This window comes from Mauremys mutica, chromosome 3 (assembly GCF_020497125.1).
Source record: "Mauremys mutica isolate MM-2020 ecotype Southern chromosome 3, ASM2049712v1, whole genome shotgun sequence".
In the NCBI taxonomy this organism is placed as follows: Eukaryota; Metazoa; Chordata; order Testudines; family Geoemydidae; genus Mauremys; species Mauremys mutica.
In genome coordinates this window covers 87751619-87773019 of record NC_059074.1, presented here as the reverse complement: position 1 = coordinate 87773019, position 21401 = coordinate 87751619, and the positions used below count along the sequence as shown (strand labels likewise).

At 45.7% G+C, this 21401-nt stretch overlaps 1 long non-coding RNA gene across 1 annotated transcript in view; it reads right to left on the bottom strand.

The window, feature by feature from the left end:
- Window positions 1-5718: 5718 nt before the first annotated feature.
- Window positions 5719-21401, bottom strand: part of LOC123366491 — a 36967-nt gene continuing 21284 nt past the window's right edge. Inside the window, exons 2-3 of the long non-coding RNA XR_006578107.1 lie at window positions 9065-9174; window positions 5719-5965 (exon numbers count right to left, since the gene is read on the bottom strand). This is a non-coding gene — a long non-coding RNA (uncharacterized LOC123366491). The remainder of the gene's footprint in view (window positions 5966-9064; window positions 9175-21401) is intronic.

Below are 21401 nucleotides of genomic sequence, written 5' to 3'. Positions count from 1 at the left end.
TTAGTTCCAAGCTTTTTGTTGTTTTGTTAGTTTTTTGTTTGTTTTGCAGACCAGCCCTTGGCTCATCATAATTCATGCTAAGTAATTCAGATTTACCTCTCCTTTGTATTGTTGGAGCAATGTGAAACAGCTGGAGAATACCAATGAACCTAGCTCTTATAATTGTTCTCTCCTCTATTTGTTTGCTTCTTTTCAAATCTTAATGTTTTTATTGTATTGTATTATATTTTCAGGTTACTGTACAGCACCTGCATGTCCTGGTTTCAAGATTTATTATTTGTCATTATCTATGTAGCATCTGATCCTACAAACTCTTAGGTGAGTAATCCTTATGTATGTAAGAAGTCCAGTTTTCATGTGAGTATGGCTTTTGCAGGCCCAGGCTCACAATGTTCTCCCTCATATTCACAAATAAATTCAATTATTATTAGTGGGTGTTGTGGCTGCAATGGGGGCAGGGGAGCAAATAGAATTATTTGTGTCAGAAATGTGTGACAGAGATGTAGATGCTCTAACGCTCTGGGATTGGTAAATTAAGAGTTCATTGAGGATTTATTTTTGTGTGCGATGAAGTGAAGACATTTTAAAAGTATTCGAGAGGATGAAGGAGCCAGTGGTTAAGGCACTGGACTGGCACTCAAGAGATATGGGGTCACTTCCTGGCTTTGATGTAGATTACTTGTGAAACCTTGGACAAGTCCCTTAATCTCTCTGTACCTCGATTCCTCATCTGTCAAATGGAGATAATACTATCTTTGCCAGCCATTTTGAATTCTGTGGAGCAAGGACTGTCTCTTACCATTTGCTTGTGGAGTGTCTAGCATAAGGGGGCTGTGATCTTTGGTGGTGCCTCTACGTCAGTGTTTCCCAAACTTGGGATGCCGCTTGTGTAGGGAAAGCCCCTGGTGGGCCGGGCTGGTTTGTTTACCTGCCCCGTCTGCAGGTCCGGCCGATCGTGGCTCCCACTGGCCGTGGTTCGCTGCTCTGGGCCAATGGCCTAAGGCACTAACATTTGGGGGGCAGCAGCCGCCTCGGTCCTCGTCAGTATTTTGGGGGCGGGACCTTCCGCCGCCTCTGTCAGGGGCACCATTTCAGGGGTGGGACCTTTCGCCGCCTAGGGAAACAAAAAAGCTGGCAGCACTCCTGCCAATGGGGGCTGCTGGAAGTGGCGGCCAGTATGTCCCTCGGCCTGCGCTGCTTCGAGCAGCTCCCATTGGCCCGTGGGAGCCGCGATCGGCTGGACCTGCGGTTGGGGCAGGTAAACAATTGGCCCAGCCTGCCAGGGGCTCTTCCTACACAAGCGGTGTCCCAAGTTTGAGAAACACTGCTCTAGGTGTAACTGTAAATAATAATACATTTTTTTCCTTTCTCCTTTCCCCCTTGTGACTGGAGAGGAGTTAACAGGCTTGAATAGTCCCTTGAAATATGTTAACTACTTATGCTAAACAATCTGTTCCACCTTGTATTTAGCTGCAGTGCTCTGAGGGCTTGTCTACACTTGAACCGCTACAGCAGCACAGCAGCTGCGCTGCCATACTGCTTCACTGTAGACACTAGCTACGCCGATGAGAGGGGCTCTCTCATTAGCGCAGGGAATCCCACCTCTGAGAGATGACAGAAAAATTCTTCCATCGACCCAGCACTGTCTACAATGGGGGGGTTAAGTTTGCTTTACTATGTTGCCCGGGGATGTGGATTTTTTTCACCCCTGAGCAAGGGTTTGGGAGGGGGTGAGGGCTCCGGCTGGGGGTGCAGGCTCTGGGGTGGGGCCAGGGATTTTCAGGGTTTGGGAGGGGCTTAGGGCTGGGGCACGGGGTTGGGGTGTGGAGGGGGTGAGGGCTCCGGCTGGGAATGAGGGCTCTGGGGTGGGGCCGAGGATGAGGGGTTTGGGGTGCAGGAGGAGGCTCTGGGATGGGGTTGAGGGGTTCAGAGAGCAGGAGGGGGATCAAGGCTAGGGCTGGGGATTGAGGTGCAGAAGGGGTGTCCAGGTGTGGGCTCCGGGCAGCCCCAGGAAGCAGCCCTGCAGCTCCCATTGGCCCCCTGGCTGCCTCTGTGCCTAGAAGTCAGAGGGACATGCCGGATGCTGCAGCCAAATGGACTTTTAGTGACCTAGTCAGTGGTGCTGACCGGAGCCGCCAGGGACCCTTTTCAACCAGGCGTTCTGATTGAAAACTGGACACCTGTCAAATCTAGCAATGTAGCCTGGTTGACCTAATTTTTTAGTGTAGGCCAGGCCTAAGGGTATGTCTACACTATGAAATTAGGTCGAATTTATAGAAGTCCATTTTTTATGAATCGATTTTAAACAGTCAATTGTGTGTGTCCCCACTTAAGACCATTAACTCAGCAGAGTGTGTCCACAGTACCAAGGCTAGCGTCCACTTTTGGAGCGTTGCACTGTGGGTAGCGATCCCGCAGTCTCCACCATCCACTGGAATTCTGGGTTGAGCTCCCAATGCCTGATGGGGCAAAAACATGTCGTCACCTCCCCCCACCCCGTGAAAGCAACGGCAGACAATCGTTTCACACCTTTTTTCAGGGGTCCCGTCCACCGGACCCACTCAGCCCACTGCATGCCTGGATGATCGGAACCCCAGGCAGGCAGTGGGCTGAACAGGTCGGCAGATGGAGCCCCAGACCAGCAGCGGGGTGAGCCCCACTCAGCTGGCAGACCTGGGAGTGACTCCAGGTCATTCTCTTCTATAAGTTTCCTCTCATGGAGATTCAGTCCTGCCTGGAATATCATGTGAGCTGGAGGCTTCTGCCTCAGGCTGCTTGCCCAGCCGGCAGCACCGCACGGTCGCACCTACCCTAGCCTGCCCCTTGCTCCCATGGCTCATGAAGCCTGGACAGTAGTAAGGAGCAGTTCAACTTGTGGAATGACAAATCCAGAACAAAGGATTGCATTCTATGGGCAACGTTAAGATTATTTCAGAGTCCTAGATAGCATTTAGTCCCTATAAAAGGCTTCATGAAAAATTTCCGCTGCCCCTAAAAAAAAAAGCTAATTTATCAGAGCAGATAAGGAACCTGGGACTATAACTGAGAGAGAGCTTCCATATTATTTAACTCATAATTGCTATAATTCAAAGTAAAATTTCACAGCGCGGTCTGTTCTAAGACTAACAATGCAGGAGGGGAGTCAGAAAAAGGAACAGTGACCTCTTTCCACCCAATTTTGAACCGGGCCATTTCATATATTAGGTGAACATGATCACCACTACACTACAGGGCTTTTGTGTGTTAGGTGAATGTGATAACCACTACACTACGGGGCTTCTCTTTTTTTGCCATAGACTTTTCTGAATGCACAGGAATGTTTTCTCTAGCTACAGAAGCTACCTAATGCAATGTCTATATCTATGGCCTTCCTGCTCACAAAGCGGTCATGCCCCCGCCCAAGGCTGACACAGTGACCTGGCTCGGGCAGGATAGCTAGTGAGGCATGATACTTTTGCCGTTAAGCAAACACAGCAATTCTTTCCTGGCCTCTGTCACTGTTTGCCTCTATGCATTATGCTGTGCCCTATCAGTGCGGGAGGACTGCATGAGCTTGGAAAACATGTCATCGCGAGTGTGGTTTTTTCACCTTCTAATCTGCGATAACCTCAGGGACGGAGATGATAGGGGGAATGTAGAAACATTCTGGGGGGACTGCATGGTCACCTGTGCTGCTGAGTTCGCAATGCTGGCCAAACAGGAAATGAAATCCAAACATTCCCCGGGCTTTTCCTGTGTACCTGGCTAGTGCATCTGAGTTCAAAGTGCTGTCCATATCGGTCACAATGGAGCACTCTGGGATAGCTCCTGGAGGCCAATACCGTTGAATTGCATCCACACTACCCCAAATTCGACCCGGCGATGTCGATTTCAGCTCTAAACCCTTCATCGGGGAGGAGTACAGAAATCGATTTTAAGAGCCCTCTAAGTCAAAAAATACGGCTTTGTCGTGTGGACGGGTGCAGGGTTAAATCGACGTAACACTGCTAAATTCAACCTAAACTCATAGTGTAGACCAGGGCTAAGTACATTTCCCAGACCTGAAGAAGAACTCTGTGTAAACTTGAAAGCTTGTTTCTCTCATCAATAGTAGCTGGTCCTTAAAAAGAGATTACCTCACCCACCTTATCTCTCTAATAATAAATTAGTTATGTTAGCCAAGCAATTAAATAAATGGGATTTATTACTATTAAAACATATATCCTAGATTTTTCTTCTGCATGCACATCCACTCCTTATAATTAAAAAAGTCTTTATCCTTTAAAAAAATTATCACAAATTACACAATTCCAAAATATTGAGGTCTGGGGCCTGATTCAGAGCCCACTGAAATAAACTGAAACCTTTTAATTGACTTCAGTATGTTTCAGATCCGGCCCTAGAATTTAGTCTCCAAGGGTATGTCTACATTGAAATTAAATACCTGCAGCTAGCCCTTGGGTTCATGGGGCTGTTCAATTGCTCTGTAGATGTTCAGACTCGGGCTGCACCTCAATTAAACAGACTCTTACTCTGATCCCTGGGAGCCCCAGTCAGCTGGTATGGGCCAGCTCCAGTTTTTTAATTGCAGTGTAGACATACCTCAAGGCTACAATTATAGATAGAGAGTAATTCTGTTGGGTTAACAGAGTAACAGGATTGTGTCTGAACCACTGAGATTTATACCAGTACTAAATCAGTGTCTGCGTCTATATTAAGGAAGGAAGGAGGAAAGAAAAGAGTTTCTAATAATTAGTAGACTAGATTCATTATGATGATTGTTGTGGGGAAAAAAGGATGATGTATTAAAGGTGGATTTGGAAAGGAAAAATATTCACAGTCCTTTTTTGTGTACAGTAGTAATGGCATTTAATTGTGAGAAAACAATACCTGAGATAATCTTGTTGAAAGGAGTCCCTAGGAAGCTATGAAACTCATAAGTTTAATGTGGACACCTGCCTTAAATTTTTTTATCCCCTCTGTATAAAAATCTGTATAGAATAGAATATGTCATGGTAATTTTTGTTTATTCCTTTTAAATTATATTTTCTCACACTTTAGATGCGATCCCCCACTTTCTTTCTACTGTGCTGCAAATGGCTTGCTTCAGTCTTAGTGCTCAAGCAACAAATGTGGCCTTTTATTGACAAAGACAGATGGCAATTTCTCCTACAGTCAGTTTTCTTTTCACCAGATGACATATAAAACATTCGGTATGCTACCGAAGGATATACCAGGGCACCTTACTAGCCTCACTAGTACCCCAATGATTTGGTAAAGTTTACACCTTCCTGGCCTATGAATGTACTGGATAGCTGTTGGCTATTACACATTTTGTTTAGATCTGTTTTCATTATCTGTATCATCTATATCCTTTTTTTAACCCATATAAATATCCTTTTTCATATTTACTGTTTGTCTAGCCTACAAGCTGCTTATTTCCACATTCACATGCTTGTTTAAGCCAGTCTCTTTCCATCTTTTGGGCATTCAGCAATAGGCTGAGGTTAAACAAATGGTGAAATCCTGGTCCCTCTTTCAGTCAGCCAATAATGTGCAGGCTCCATTGCCCACTTTTTAAGATTTCAAACAAGCATCTTTGTGCTTTCTCCCATGCTGCTTCTTACACTTAGGAGGAACTTCCACTAAGCACCCGCAAAGCCACCTCCTTATCCACCTTCAAACTCTCCTTTGCTGCGATGCCATGAAACATTAACAACAGTTAGTTTATTGGTGCTTTGATACCACAGTCATCTCTTATAAGCTCTTCGGGGCAGAGACTGTATTTTTGTTCCGTTTGTACAGCACCTAGCACAATGGGGTCCTGACCCATAACAAGGGCTGCAAAACACTATGGTAATAGTAATACTATTGAAGGCAATGGCAATGTGTCTGCTTTTTGCTCCTTTGACAGTACTCCTCTTTTTGAATCTTCATTGCCTTTGCTTGGAGTGTATCCAAATCATTTGGCTGGCATGCATAAAACCTTGAGAGAAACTTGAAACAGTTGGTTGTCATGACACAGGCAAAAATCCCTATTTTTTTCTTAGTCCTATATACTTCATGTACATTTTCTTCTTTTTCATGATTTTTAGATTACTTTGCAGATGGCTACACTCCTACAGTAACATTTTTTTGGTTTCAGAAACATTTCCATTTAAAGCTTTAATGTACTTACCATGACAAATTCCCAGAAACAGACCAACATTTGATCGGACTCATTTAAATATTTTGAAATCTAAAATTACAAACACGTTGAAAAAACACAACAACATTTAAACAAAAAAATTTTTTTAAATGAATTTCAAGTAACATATAAATAATTCCTTACATTTATATACTCCAGTTCCTGGCATTCTCAAGCACTGTGCATCTTGTATATGCAAAAGCATTGAGATGCAGCTGCCTGTAGCATGGAAAGCTGCAACCATCCAGCCTACAGCATATGCACTCTAATTATGGCAAGAGAAATTTTGGCCAAAGCCATTGAGGAAAATCACAAGTCTTGCCAAAGGTGCTGTAGAATTTTCAATGTCCAGACAGAGCAGGTAGAGCCATGGTTTTTAAGATCCCTCCCAGGGCACTACACATATGGCAACATGCTGGAACTAAATTCTGCTGCAAACCCCACAGTTTCTGTGATACTCTGATGCACAGTCGGCTGGAAATTCAGCCTCAGGGCAATTAAAAAATGCACATTTGTATGGAATTAAATATGAAAATGAAGAATTCAGTAAGAAAAGTTCTCCTTGCATTGTTTATGCTGATAGTAAACACAGTTTATTTTACTCTGCTCTAAATTTTCACTTTTCCAAGGGATGCAGATTTTTGTATTGTATTGTTTTGTATTGTAAATACACAATTTAATTATCGGAATTGGCTGGGAGCCTGAGGGATTTGGAAACCAGCATTAGAGTTCTTTTGGGACTGTGGGATAATCATGTTTCTTTTAAGAGATGTAAATTGCCTTCATTAGTCTTCAGAATCTACAAATGAGTGAAAAGAAGAGGAATGTTTGCACTTCTTTTTGAGCTATTGTTTCAGGTTGTCTCCAGACTCAGGAAGACAACACTGCATTAGTTATTCTTGGTTTAGGCCATGTCTACATGTACAGTGCTGCTGTGGCGCAGCTGTACCAATGCAGCTGCACTGCTGCAGCGTGTCTGATGAAGAGCTCTCCCGTCGGCATAATAAAACCACCTCCATGAACTGCAGAAGCACTCATGTCTGTGTAACTTATGTTGCTAAAGGGGGTGGTTTATTCACTCCCCTGAGCGACATAAGTTATGCTGACGTAGGCTGTAGTGTAGACATAGCCTAAGTTGGAAGGATGTCTTCACAAACACAAGGGCAAGGCACACAAAACAAAAAGACACCCTCACATTCTGGAGCACAATTTGAAGTAGGAGATGGATTCTCTGGTCATTTGCACAAGTGCATAATACACAGTGAACTGATCTCATTGGGAGGGTTCCCTATAGAATGATGCCTGCCAGAGTCCACCCTATAAAACTAATTTTCAAAGTTTGCCTAGACAATGTTGGGTGAAGATCTGTGATTCCTGCAACTCTATGTATCCCAAAATTCACGCTGAGACTAATGAAACTGTCTTCAGCTCATGACATAGGGAAGATGTACTCTAGATATGGTGCTGATTGACATTAATTTCTGTTCACCAGATGCAGTATGCTGGTGCCCTGGTGGTGGATAATCCAAAGCAGCACGAGTGGGTGCAGAGAGTAGGGGAGGCAACAGATAGACCACTCATGTTTGATAATATCACATACCAGTGAGAGGAACTTCTTTGGTTTTATTATAATTTTCTTAGTTTAGAAATCTCTCCATATAAACATTTCTCCCTTTAATTTTATTTATTACATAACATTCACCTTTAGGAGAGCTATAAAAGTGCTATATACTTGTCATACGGTGACAATTCCATTTGAACAGTTACTGTGTTCTTCAATCAAGCTAACAGCAATATATCATTTAGAAGCATTGCCTGAGGCTGTATTTCTTAATTAATGTAATTTTTAATTAATGGGTTATAGGTTAATTTGGAGATACAGAACACCATTCAAGCACTTCCAGCTTTTCCCTTAAAAGAATTTTCTTTGCACATCCAAAAGTAGGGATTTTGTATGGCTATGTCTATCCCCATGTATATCTGTTATGCGCTGACCCACTAACCCATTTATCTTACACAAATAATTTTCCAAGTAATACAAACTTTCTGCAGCTAAAAGTGATAAGGGCAAATAAACATGGTCTGCCTCTAAATCTGTATGACTCAACATGTGTATTTACATATCTTTACTGCAAATGAGGTTTCTTAAATACATTCTTGGTAACAATCACTAAATATTTGTTAGATTATTCCTTTCATTTACATACATGAAGAAACAGTTTGGTATTTACTAGATCATAAACAATTGAAACAGCACATGTGTAAGATTAAAGCCAAAACTTGCATTCCTTGCATTACAAAGCTGCCACTGGTATGTGGGTGCATTAGAAATGGAAAATCAACCCCTAATAGATCTAGGTTCTGCCCCGGCTGACAATGAAGCCAATGGCAAAACTCATCAATGAGGGCTGGACCACAGCCCTGTGCTTTTATCAGGTCTATTAGTGTTGTTAGGTAGGTTTGTATTGTTATCTTTTTCAAATGTCCTTCACAGTGCTAGTATCTCAAGTGATGGAATGCTTTGAGTTCTGATTAATTGTGAGAGTAGTTAGTTAGCAAAGTACACCTGGCCTATGTAGTCAGGGAGGTGCTTTTCTGAGAACTGTGTTGTAACTATGCCATAAAACCTTGATAGAGAACCTAAGGTCCCATCTAAACTTCCACTCTCATTATGTTGGTGAGCCAGTTAAATGCTGCTTGTCTTCTTACTGGGTTACAAATATTACTATTTGTATTTATTAGTAGCATTATGGTGACATGGTCCCCAGCCAACATATAGTGAGAGACAGTCCCATCGTGAAGAGCTTACAGTGTAAATAGGTGAGATGGACAAAGGAAGCATTGTTACTCTCACTTTAAAAATGGGGAGTGGAGGCACAAAGAGACAAAGTAACTTACCCAAGATCTCTCTGGGAGAGATAGGAACTGAACCTAGCTCTCCTGAGTCCTCCCAGTCAAGCGGCTGAAGCTTAGAAGCATCCTTTCTCTCTGCAGCAGTGGTACCAATACTGGGAAAATTCACGAGGGGGAGGTTAATGTAGCCAGGACACACCACTCAGAACAGTTCATAAAAAGCTCTTTAATCAGAGCTCAACTTCTACATAGCAATTCTGCAACATGACAGACTGTGGTGATATGAACAGCTTAAGCATAGATGTTATATCTGATTGAAAAAAAATGGATGGAAAAAGTCCTGAGTCTGTTTTTACTCTGTCTAGGTAGTTTTATGGCCTTCGCCACCATACTATCTCTATATCACTAATGTATTTAGCCTCATAAATCCCCTGTGAAGTAGGAAGTATTATCCCCATTTTACAGAGGAGGAGAGGCCCAGGCTGGAATAAATGATTTGCCTAAGATCATACTGGAATTGACCCCTTTTCTCCTGAGATAAAGTTCAGTGCCCTATCAGCTACTAAACCATCCATCCTCAATGGAAGTTTTATTTGGAAAAGGATGGAGTAGAAATGGATGGAGTCCTCTGCATGCAGATCACCATTTACTTGTGGGCATTCAGCTACCACTTTGGCACCATCTCCTCTCCTGAGATCCTTCAAAGAGTCCTTTTTTGGGGTCAGGGAAATATTATAGTAGTACTGGGGTGAGGAAGGCCAGTTGCAGCAGCAGGAAGACCAAGGATGAAATTGGAAGGAATATGCATCTTTCCCCACTCCCAGCCTCAAGCCGTTCAGACAATCCACAAAAAATAATACAGCCTGAGGTGCATTAATTTTTCCGTGGGTTCCCTCCATATTATGGAACCACTCCTCTTCTTCATTGATTGTTCTAGGAAAGCTGGTAGTGCAGGTAGCCTGGGGAATGTGGGTCCTATGCATTCATGATGTATAGAAGTCAATGATGAGGCATAGAGCTTATGTGTTATTGGCCTTGGCATTCTGTGGAACCCCAATGATCTGCAGGATGTGAGGGGGGAACCTCTTGTTTTTCCTGGCCACTCCCAGTCAATTTTGGGGAACATATCAGCCACTTTCATTGGTTTTTTGTTGGGAGGGGCGCTTTCCTCCAGCACATCCCTTGGCTCATGCCGCTTCCCACAGCCCCTATTGGCCTGGAATGGCGAACCGCGGCCCGTGGGAGCTGCAGGTAAACAAACTGTCCCGGCCCGCCAGCAGATTTCCCTGATGGGCTGTGTGCCAAAGGTTGCTGATTCCTGCTCTATTCTATAAGGATCCTCTGTTTTATGAACTATAATCCACTGTGGGCCCCATGTGTTTTAATTGCAGTGGGCGACAGACTGAAAATGTGTCATTCTGTGGTTCTTTCCATGGAGTGCAAGATGTTGTTCTATGTTATTCCTTTCACTGCAGTGGAGAAATGGTTTTGAATATAAATTATACTCAGGTAGTTGGTCCTACTGGCAGATAAGAATGGGATTGGAATTAGGTGATGTTTCTATTTCTTTGCAGTCACAAAGAGAGTCATACATAGAAATGAGAGCATAACACCATCTAATCACAACACACTCTCCTCTGGGAGTACAATAACTACCTGAGAACAGCCTCCATTCGCAAACATTTCTGCATTGCCAGTGCAGCCAGTGTAGTACAATCAAGTGTAATCAATATTGTTATCACAGGAAAGAATGCATAACAACACATTAGCAGCCTCACATTCTGGAATTAAGAAAACCCAGGAGTGTAAATATTGCTAGCTACCCTGGATTATTAAGAAAGAAAGAAAGAAATCACAGCCTCCAAAAATTTATACACATCCTTTAGCAAAGGCTACCCTGTGGGTTTGGGACAGAATTAGAGATAAGCCCTTTTCCCTTGCCATTGCAAATTATCAAGATTTTAGCCCCTATCACTAACCAGAGAATTTTAAAGACTAAGAGGGCCATGGAATACTAATGGTCGGCCAACATTAGTAAAGAAACTTTTCCAACTTATTTGGAGATCAAAACTAATTTTATCTGGCCGGGGCAGCTCTAGGTATTTTGCCACCCCAAGCACGGCAGGCAGGCTGCCTTCGGCGGCTTGCCTGCGGGAGGTCCCCGGTCCCGCGGATTCGGTGGCAGCCTGCAGGAGGTCCGCCGAAGCCGGGGGACCAGGGGACCCTCCGCAGGCATGCCGCCGAAGGCAGCCTGCTTGCCGCCCTCGCAGGGACCAGCAGAGCTCCCCCCGTGGCTTACCGCCCAAGTCACGCGCTTGACATGCTGGTGCCTGGAGCCGCTCCTGTATCTGGCCCACTCTCCCTTAGTACCAGTCCTTTCAAGTTACGCATTATGTTTTTCAACTTTCTAGAGAAGCTGTTTTATACAGAAAGTTAACTTTAATAGAAGCAATGACATCTGGTCAATTAGGGAACAAACAAACAAAACTTAGTTATATAAATCTTTGCAGGCAACTTTCCCAACCAAAAATGTCCATATATGACATTGGAAAAAAGGATCTGGATAGATAAATTACTTCAGAGGATTGGGGTTTGGTCTGGAAAAGAGGTCCAGCAACCTAAGTCTGTAGCACATGAACAGAAAATTTCATTAAAATACTATTTGAGCGGTACTTCACACCAGTCAGGTTAAAAAACAAATAGATTGAATGGGGATAAATGCTAGAAAAGTTGTGATGAAAGAGGAGATTTTGTGCATATATGGTGGATGTGTCCAGACATTAGAGAGTACTGGGATGCAATTTGGAACCAAGTGTCACAAATTGTTGGATATTTATTACCAAATGATCCTTTGGTAATCCTCCTGGGGCTTCTTAGTGGAAATGCTCACACAAAAGTGAAGAATTAATCTCTTATCTGCTAGTAGCTGCTAGCCTCTCATTGGAAATAGAAAAATAGTCCAACTACATGAAATGTCTAAAAAAAATGGAGATTTTTTCTTATGGAAAGGTTAAAACATTAATTATGTACCCAGCAAAATAGTCAGGGGACAGATAGATACTTGAATAAATTGTAACTAAGTATCTAATTCTCACAAAAAGTACATTCACCTGCAAGAAAGTCAGCACACTCGTCCAATTTTTTTTAATATTAACATTTGATAGAGATGCCTGTCTTGTTAAATATGTATAAGCAGAGATTACACCCTATTTAATAAAATAACTAGAAATGTTCTGTCATGGGCAGTGTAAAGATGTTCACTATGTAAACTGGTAACACCCTGTTAAATAAAGAGATCTGATAATTATGTGTATAATGTTCCTCTAAAGAAAACCTCACTGTTGTAATAAGTCATAGATTCCAGGGGCAGAAAGGACCATTGTGATCATCTACTCTGACCTCCTGTGTAACATAGGCCAGAGAAATTTCCCTAAATAATTGCTAGAGTATCTTTTAGAAAAATTTTCAATCTCCATTTAAAAATTGGAAGTGGTGGAGAATCCACTGCAAACCTTGATAAGTTGTTCCAATGGTTAATTACTCTCACTGTTAAAAATGTATGCTGTAGTTCCAGTCTGGATTTGTCTAGGTTCAGCTTCAAGCCATTAAATCATGTTATATCTTTCCCTGCTAGCCCATTATTAAATATTTGTTCCCCATGTAGGTACTTAGAGACTGTGTTCTTCTTTTTGTTAAGCTAAATAGACTGCTCCTTAAATCTATCACTATAAGGCATGTTATCTTATAATTCAATCATTCTTGGGTCTCTTTTCTGAATCCTTTCCAATTTTATCACTATCTTTCTTGAATTGTGGACACTGGAACTGGAGACGGTACTCCAGCAGCGGTTGAACCAGAGCCAAATACAGAGGTAAAATAACCTTTCTACTCCAAGGATTCCATTAGTTCTTCTGGCTACAGTATAGTACTGGTAGCTCATGTTCAGCAGATCCTTCACTGTGACCCCCAAACCTTTTTCAGAGGCTTTGCTTCCCAGGATAGAGTCTCCCATCTTGTAAGTGTGACCTTCCTTGATCCTAGATGTATATATTTATGTTAAGCTATATTAAAATGCATATTGTTCGCTTGTGCCCATGGGCGGCGGGTATCAAAGGTCAGGGCAGGCTAAGCCAACCCTAACCCAAGCTGTGGACCCACCCATGTTGTGCTCTGAGGCCCCACTCTCCCTCTTTCTCTCCCCTTAAGCTGGTGGGGGCTCAGCTCTGGCCAGTGACTAAGGGCTGGGATGGCCCGGGGTGGTGCTGGGTCCGGCCTGGGGGTGGGTTGGGCCAGCAGCCTGGGGCAGCGCTGTGGCTGGCCGAGCCAGGGCTCCTCCGGCCATGTAGGGGGGTGGCGGGGGGGAGGAGCTTGGGGCTCCGAGGGGTGAAGGGGTGTCTTGAGGTTCTGGTGGGCCGGGCTGGGGCCTCAGGTGGAAGGGGTGGGGCTGGGGGGCTAGCCTTCCCGAAGGCGGGGCTCACCCACCACCCATGCTCATGCCTAGCTGTGTCAGTGACCTGTCCTCTTCCTTATTTACCACTCCCCAGATTTTTGTGGCATCCACAAACTTTATCAGCAATGATTTTATGCTTTTTTCCCAAGTCCTTAATAGAAATGTTACATAGTGTAGGGCCAAGAACTGATCCCTGTAAGACCCCACTGGAGGGTGATTCCCTATTTGCAATTATATTTTGAGACCTCTCCGTTGGCTTATTGCTAGATTCAGTTCTGACTCTGATGTTTATTTTGCAAGGATTTGTAAACCTGTTCAAATTTCCTAAATAAATAGCTAAAAACAAACAAACAAAACCAAGCCACATAGAGGAAAAATAAGTTTAATAGGGTGACCCTGACTGGGAGTGCCCTCAGTTTCTGCTCTCAGGTAATCCAAGGGTTCCACACCAACAGGGGAGGCTTTATGTTTTCTGCCACCCCACGCACGGCAGTCAGGCGGCTTCGGCGGCGTTTCTGCGGGTGATCTGCCGGTCCTGCGCCTTCGGCGTACCCACCACCGAATTACTGCCCTCATGCCGCCCCCCACGGCTTGCCACCCCAGGCACGCGCTTGCTGCGCTGGTGCCTGAAGCCACCCCGGTTGCATTCTGGATAAATAATGAAAGAGTGATTGGAGCAGAGGGACCGGACCCAGGCTCTCCCATCTCCAAGGTGGGTGCCGTAATTACTGGACTACAGAGTCTTACGCTATCTCTTTCTCTGGCCCAATGACTAATCCACTGAGGATAAATACTAAAACAATCATTGGGCCAGCGAGCGAGAGAGGGAATGGGAATGACTCTATATCCAGTGATTAGGGCACTCTCCTATGAAGTGGGAGACCCAAGGTCCGTTCCCCCTGCTCCAGTGTCTTTTTCATTCTTCAGCCACAGTGGAACAGCTTCAAAAGGAGAGACTCAGAGAGCCCTGAATCAGAATAGCCCATAGCTCAATCCTGATAGCATCTTCCTGAGTGGTGGGAGATCCTTGTGTACATCCTTTTCCCCCGCTCAGGCAAAGAGAGGAATTGAACCTGGGTCTCCCACATCCCAGGTGAGTGCTCTAACCACTAGGGTAAAAGTTATAAAGTGAGCACTGCCTCCTCCTCCAGACTATATGTGTGAAGTGAGGCAGACATGTAACTCATTCTCACAAGAAGTGCATAAGGTGTCTAACTCGAGGTGGCTGGTTCCTGTTCATGGATTGCTAGCTGAGATAGGCACCCCCCTGCAGCCTGAGGCACCTATCTCTGAGAGAGGAGCAGGGTTTAGCACACACCTTTGTGGTTGGCATCTCCCATTGGCTAACTTAGGCAGGGAGCCACTTAGCATGCTGGCTTTTGTAGGTCATATTCTTACATGGCTATCTCCCCCCATTCATTGTATAGGGAATTTAGGCACCTAACTCAGCTTGGTGGATCATAGTGTTGTTCCTGTGATTTTCTGTCTTGTCTAATGAAATTTAGCTCGTCCAAAGTCTTTGTAGCATCTTCCAGCCAGGTAGGCTGTGACTCTCCTTTCATACGACACAACCCTCTGGCAGTTCATCTCCTTGGTGAAGTTTACTGGCTCGCTCCTTGGAACCTCAGAAATTTCAAAATAGTACTTTGATTTTTTTAATCCCCCTCCCCTCCGCAGCATGTTCCTTTTTGCAGATTTTGCAATCTTTTGTCAATGTTGCAATCTTGATTAGTTGGTGTCTCCGTATGCAAACAGATTTCCAGTCTGAGACACACAATGCACAATATACACCTGACTAGACACAGAGACAAAAGCATCTCCTATTGCCTGCCTGAACATAAACTGTCCAAGGCCTGTCACCTCCTGGTGACCTGCTTTTAACTTCAAGGCTTTACGAACATAATTTCCAGTATAGATACTTACCTCCTTCAATATCATCTGTACATACATCTCGCAGTGATTAGACCAAACAGTGCGTTACTGGCTGTTGACAGAGATCTCCCGTGCCACCCTTTGGCCTGGTCTACACTAGGACTTTAAATCGAATTTAGCAGCGTTAATTCGAACTAACCGCTCAATCGTCCACACCAGGAAGCCATTTAATTCGAACTAGAGGGCTCTTTAGTTCGAATTCGGTACTCCACCCCGACAGGTGGAGTAACGCTAAATTCGACATGGCTAGCTCGAATTAGGCTAGGTGTGGATGAAAATCGAACTTAGTAGCTCCGGGAGCTATCCCACAGTGCACCACTCTGTTGACGCTCTGGACAGCAGTCGGAGCTTGGATTCTCTGACCAGCCACACAGGAAATGACCCGGGAAAATTTGAATTCCTTTTCCTGTCTGGGCACTTTGAATCTGACGTCCTGGCTGGACATCGGGGCGAGCTCCGCAGCACCTGCAATGATGCAGAGCTCTCCAGCAGAGGAGTCCGGCCAATCCAAGAATAGAAAGAGGTCCCCAGCATGGACAGACCGGGAAGTCCTGGATCTGATCGGTGTGTGGGGCGAGGAGTCTGTGCTGTCGGAGCTGCGCTCCAACAAGCGGAATGCAAAGACCTTCGAGAAGGTCTCCAAAGCAATGATAGAGAAAGGATACAGCCGGGATGCAATGCAGTGCCGCGTGAAAATCAAGGACCTGAGACAAGGCTACCAAAAAGTCAGAGCGGCAAACGGACGCTCCGGAGCCCAGCCCCAGACATGCCGCTTCTACGAGGCACTGCATGCCATTCTAGGTGGGTCTGCCACCACTGCCCCACCAGTGACCGTGGACTCAGTGGATGGCATAGTGAACCTGGACAGTTCCTCCTCGATGTTCGCCGATGTGGAAGATGAGGAAGGGTCTGTGGAGGACGGCGCAGGCGACAGCGAACACAATACCGCTTTCCCTGACAGCCAGGATCTCTTCATCACCCTCACAGAGATCCCCTACCAACCCTCCCCGGCCGTTAACCCGGACTCTGAATCAGGGGAAGGATCAGGCAGTAAGTGCTATAAACATGTAAACATTTATTTTTTATAAAACAGGTATAAAAAAATAGAAATACTATATATAAAATTTTCAATGAAAAACTATATGAAAAGTAGGTCCACACATATAGGGATTGAACAATAATCCTCCAGGGACAATTCAAGAAAGGTCTCATTTAGGTCCTCGAAAAGCCTCCGCAGGAGGTTCCTGGGGAGAGGTGCCTTGTTGGGTGCTCCGTGGAAGCACACTCTTCCGCGCCAGGACATCCTTATGTAGATGGGAATCATCGCCTCCACAAGCATGGCCGCATATGGTCCTGGTCTCTGCAGGGCTTCCCTTAGCATCCGCTCTTTGTGACTCCGAGGGACCTGCATCAGGGTGATCTCATTCATGAAATGCTGCATCTAATTAGGGCAATTAGTGTATTGTTACTGTTGTGAATGGTTGACTTTTACTTTGCATAACAATGACCCTCGCTTAACAGCCATGTGTTGTAGGCCACATAGGAAAAGCATACATTGATCTTTCCCGTGCACTGGCGGGAGTGGCTGGAAAAGGGTCAGAGTATATGATTTCCACATTGCCTTTAGCGGGAGGGCACAGCTATCCATTAACTGATAAGCAGAATGTACTGTAAGGCTTACCAGGACTGTCTGCTAGACGGATTCAGCTGTCTCTCCCCACTTGTCCGCTCTCCTGTGCAATGCCGCAGCCAATGAGAGCGTATTCCGAAATCTCGAACTTGTCCTGAGATCTCGTGAGACTTGTTGCCCTGTATGGTCTTGTTCAGAGAAACTGACTAGACTGTGTTCACTGTTCGCAAACATGTATCTGTTCAAGGAAATCAGTTACTTTTCCCATCACACAGCTGCGGCTCTTTCCCGGACTGCCCCGGCATCCCCCTCGCAGAGGCTGGCGCAGATTAGGCGGCGAAAGAAAAAGACTAGGGACGAGATGTTCGCGGAACTGATGGCCTGCTCCAGAGCCGAGGCGGCAGAGCAGAGACAATGGAGGGAGACCCTATGTCAACAGCATCGCACACACATCGAACGGGAGGATAGGTGGCGGCAGGAAGACCAGCAGGCGACTCAAACGCTGCTTGGGCTAATGAGGGAGCAAACGGACACGCTCCGGCGCCTTGTTGATGTTCTGCAGGACCGCAGGCAGGAGGACAGAGCCCCCGTGCAGTGTATCTGCAACCGCCCGCCCCCGCCAAGAAGTCCTGCCCCCCCCTCACCCAAAAGTACAAGACGGAGGGGCGGTAGGGGCCGTGAGAACTGTCACTGCACCACTGCATAGCGCTAATGTACCACACACCTCTCACGCTATAAATTTGTAGAAGTGCTTCCCTTACAGGCTCACTCAGTCCCAAATCCAAGTTTCATCCCCCCACTGTGTATTAGATTATTAAAAGCTGTTTGCTGTTATTCACTGTTTTGGTCATGTCTTTCGTGTCAGAGGATTTTTTTGTGTATGGGGGGGGGAGGGGATTTATAATTGCACGGTATAGCCTACATTACCAGGGTACAGACTTGGGGGCATGATCAACTGCAGGGCACACACTGCAGTCAGTAGGCACCAGGGTCACTCTGTGTGGTGTATGCTGCCCCCGGGTCATTCTGTGATGTGTATGCTTGTCCAGGGTCCTAGCGCCTGCCACCCCCTTAATGTTAAGGCACGCTGCCCTTACCATGCACTTCCACCGTAGCAACGAGCCTCTCCGCTGCCCTGAGCCCCAACAAGAGCCCTCATCCACGGACAGATACTCACCCTTCCCCCACACCCCTCACCCCTTCCTACGCCCAAACCCGCAGCCCACTGCCGTCATCCAAACCCCTATCCAAAGAAGGCACCACTCGCCCCTTCCTGCAAACCCACCCCTTCCTGCAATCCCTCCCCTTCATGCACAACCACTTGCAACCGTCCCCCACCCCAGAGACCTATGTAGGAGCAGGAGGATGTCATTCCTCTATGGAACAAGCGGTCTGTACATCAGTGCACACCGTGCCCAGCACAGTATGCGTCCATGTTTCAACACCTGAACAGAAATGCAAAGTAAAACAAAGATTTATTAATAATGAGTGTAACAATTAATTTGCTTTAAAACATGGTTTGGAAGTGGGGGAAACTTGGAGAACGGGGTATGTAACCGCAGATCGAAATCGACACATACAGACACAGGCCCAGGGTCAGTTTCTCTTGAAAGCAAGTGGAGAGTCATAGGTTACCCTGCTCTCCGAGGAAACTTGCTTTCAAAGCCTCCCGGATACACAGCGCTTCCCGCTGGGATATTCTCTCGGCACGGGTGTCTGGCTGAGCGTAAACTGCAGCCAGGCGATTTGCCTCAACCTCCCATCCGGACAAAAAGGTCTCGCCCTTGCTCTCACAGAGATTGTGTAGCACACAGCAAGCAGCAATAACTACGGGGATATTCTTTTCGCTGATGTCCGAGCGAGTCAGTAAGCTCCGCCATCTCCCCTTGAGACGTCCGAAAGCACACTCCACCACCATTCTGCACTTGCTCAGCCGGTAGTTGAGGAGTTCCTTCTCTCTGTCCAAGGCGCCTGTATAGGGCTTCATGAGCCAGGGCATTAGCGGGTAGGCTGGGTCCCCGAGGATCACTGTAGGCATCTGCACATCCCCAACCGTTATTTTGTGGTCCGGGAAGAAAGTACCTGCCTGGAGGCGTTTAAACAGACCAGAGTTCCTGAACACACGCGCGTCATGAACCTTGCCCGCCCACCCAACGAAGATGTTGGTAAAACGTCCCCTATGGTCTACCAGTGCTTGCAGCACCATTGAAAAGTAGCCCTTTCGGTTAATGTACTCGCTGGCCTGGTGGGCTGGTGCCAGGATAGGGATGTGAGTCCCATCTATAGCCCCACCGCAGTTTGGGAATCCCATCGCGGCGAAGCCATCTATGATGTCCTGGACGTTTCCGAGAGTCACTACCTTTGAGAGAAGTTGCTCAACGATTGCATGGGCTACTTCAATCACAGCAACCCCCACGGTAGATTTGCCCACGCCAAAGTGGTTCGCTACTGACCGGTAGCTGTCTGGCGTTGCAAGTTTCCAGAGGGCTATGGCCACTCGCTTCTGCACACTCAGGGCTGCTCGCATCCGGGTGTCCTGGCGCTTCATGGCAGGGGACAGCAAGTCACAGAGTTCAAGGAAAGTGCCCTTACGCATCCTGAAGTTTCGCAGCCACTGTGATTCATCCCAGACCTGCAGCACTATGCGGTCCCACCAGTCTGTGCTTGTTTCCCGGGCCCAGAATCGCCGTTCCACACCATGAACTTGACCCATTGCCACCATGATCTCCACGGCGCGGCGTACCCTGCTTTGTGAGAGGTCTGCGCCACTCTGTGAATTCCTGTCCTCACCGCGCTGCCGGAGCCTCCTTGCCCGATTTCTCAGCAGCTGACTGTGGAAGAGGTGGACGATAAGGTGCGAGGAGTTGACAACGGCCATAAGTGCAGCGATGATCGCAGCGGGCTCCATGCTCGCAGTGCTATGGCGTCCGAGCTGTAACCGACCAGAGAAGGGCGCGAACAGATTTCCCGCCGGAGCTTTCAGGGAGGGAGGGCGTGATTGACGGTTCAATGACAACAGTTACCCAAAAGCACCCTCGACACATTTTTCCCCCAGGAGGCATTGGGAGCTCTACCCAGCATTCCAATGGGCAGCGGGGACTGCGGGAACTGTGGGATAGCTTCCCACAGTGCACCGCTTCCAAAGTTGACGCCAGCCCCGTTACTGTGGACTCAGAAATTCAAATTAGTGTATTTACTGTGGATACACAAATTCGACTTCATAAGGTCGAATCCACAAATTCGACTTAAGTAGATTCGAAATAGTCTTGTAGTGTAGACAAGGCCTGAGGCACACTATTATGGAGTCATCAGACCTAGGGTTCCATGTAAACTCCAAAGCACCTCTTATGCTCTCTGCCAGTTGGCACCAATGTCACAGGATTTTTGGTTTGCAAGCCAGGATAAATATGTGAAATCTAAGCAACAGGACTTTTATCTTTTTCAGAAAAAACAAAAGGTTCCTTTTTAAACATTATCCTGTTCCCTGCAAGCAAACTCTAAATACAAGGTTCTAATCAACAAGCCAAAAAGGTGATGCTATTACAGCAGGCATGTACTTTCATCATTTTTTATGATTAAACAATATACACGGTATTCAGATCCCTTCCCCCTTCCCCTCAGAGTAGTCTTTTTCACCCTTGATACAATAATAGAGGATGACAAGTCTCTAAGTAAAAATGCAGTATGGGCATAATAACATATATGGTTCCACTCTCCAAGAAATATATTCACAGCAAGGAATATCCATTAGATCTAGCTGGGAAATTATTCTTTTCCCTCTGACAATTTTTTTGACAAAAACAAATAGTTATTCATTTTCATCAAACTTTTTCAGTTTTCATAAGGATAAGAAACAAACCTTGAAGAAAAAATTTCCTTGAACATTGTATTTTGTGGAACAGTAATTTTCCACTGAAAAAAAACATTTTGAGAGAAAATTTTCAACCAGTGCTATTACCTATTCATTGGGTCCACAGCTGTTTTACACAACTTTAAGACAAATGATTTGCTGCTTCTTATGGTGTGCATGCTAATGGATTTGTGTGAGTGAGCACAGACCAACAGGAGGAAAAACCATCCCACTCTAAATTGCCAACAACCTCACTGGATGAACAGCATATGTATAGGGGTTTGTGGAATTTCAGGGTGGGTGCATGGCTGGAGACAGCAGAGAAGAACCTTTGGCCAGCAGGACAATCTCTGTCTCAGGGTTTGTCTACACTACAGCAGCTCCAGCAGCACAGCTACAGCACTGCAGCTGTGCTACAGTAGCATTGTAATGTAGATGCTTCCTACATCGATGAAAGGTGTTCTTCTGCTGATGTAGGTAATACACCTCTTCACGAGGTGGTAGCTAGATCAACAGAAGA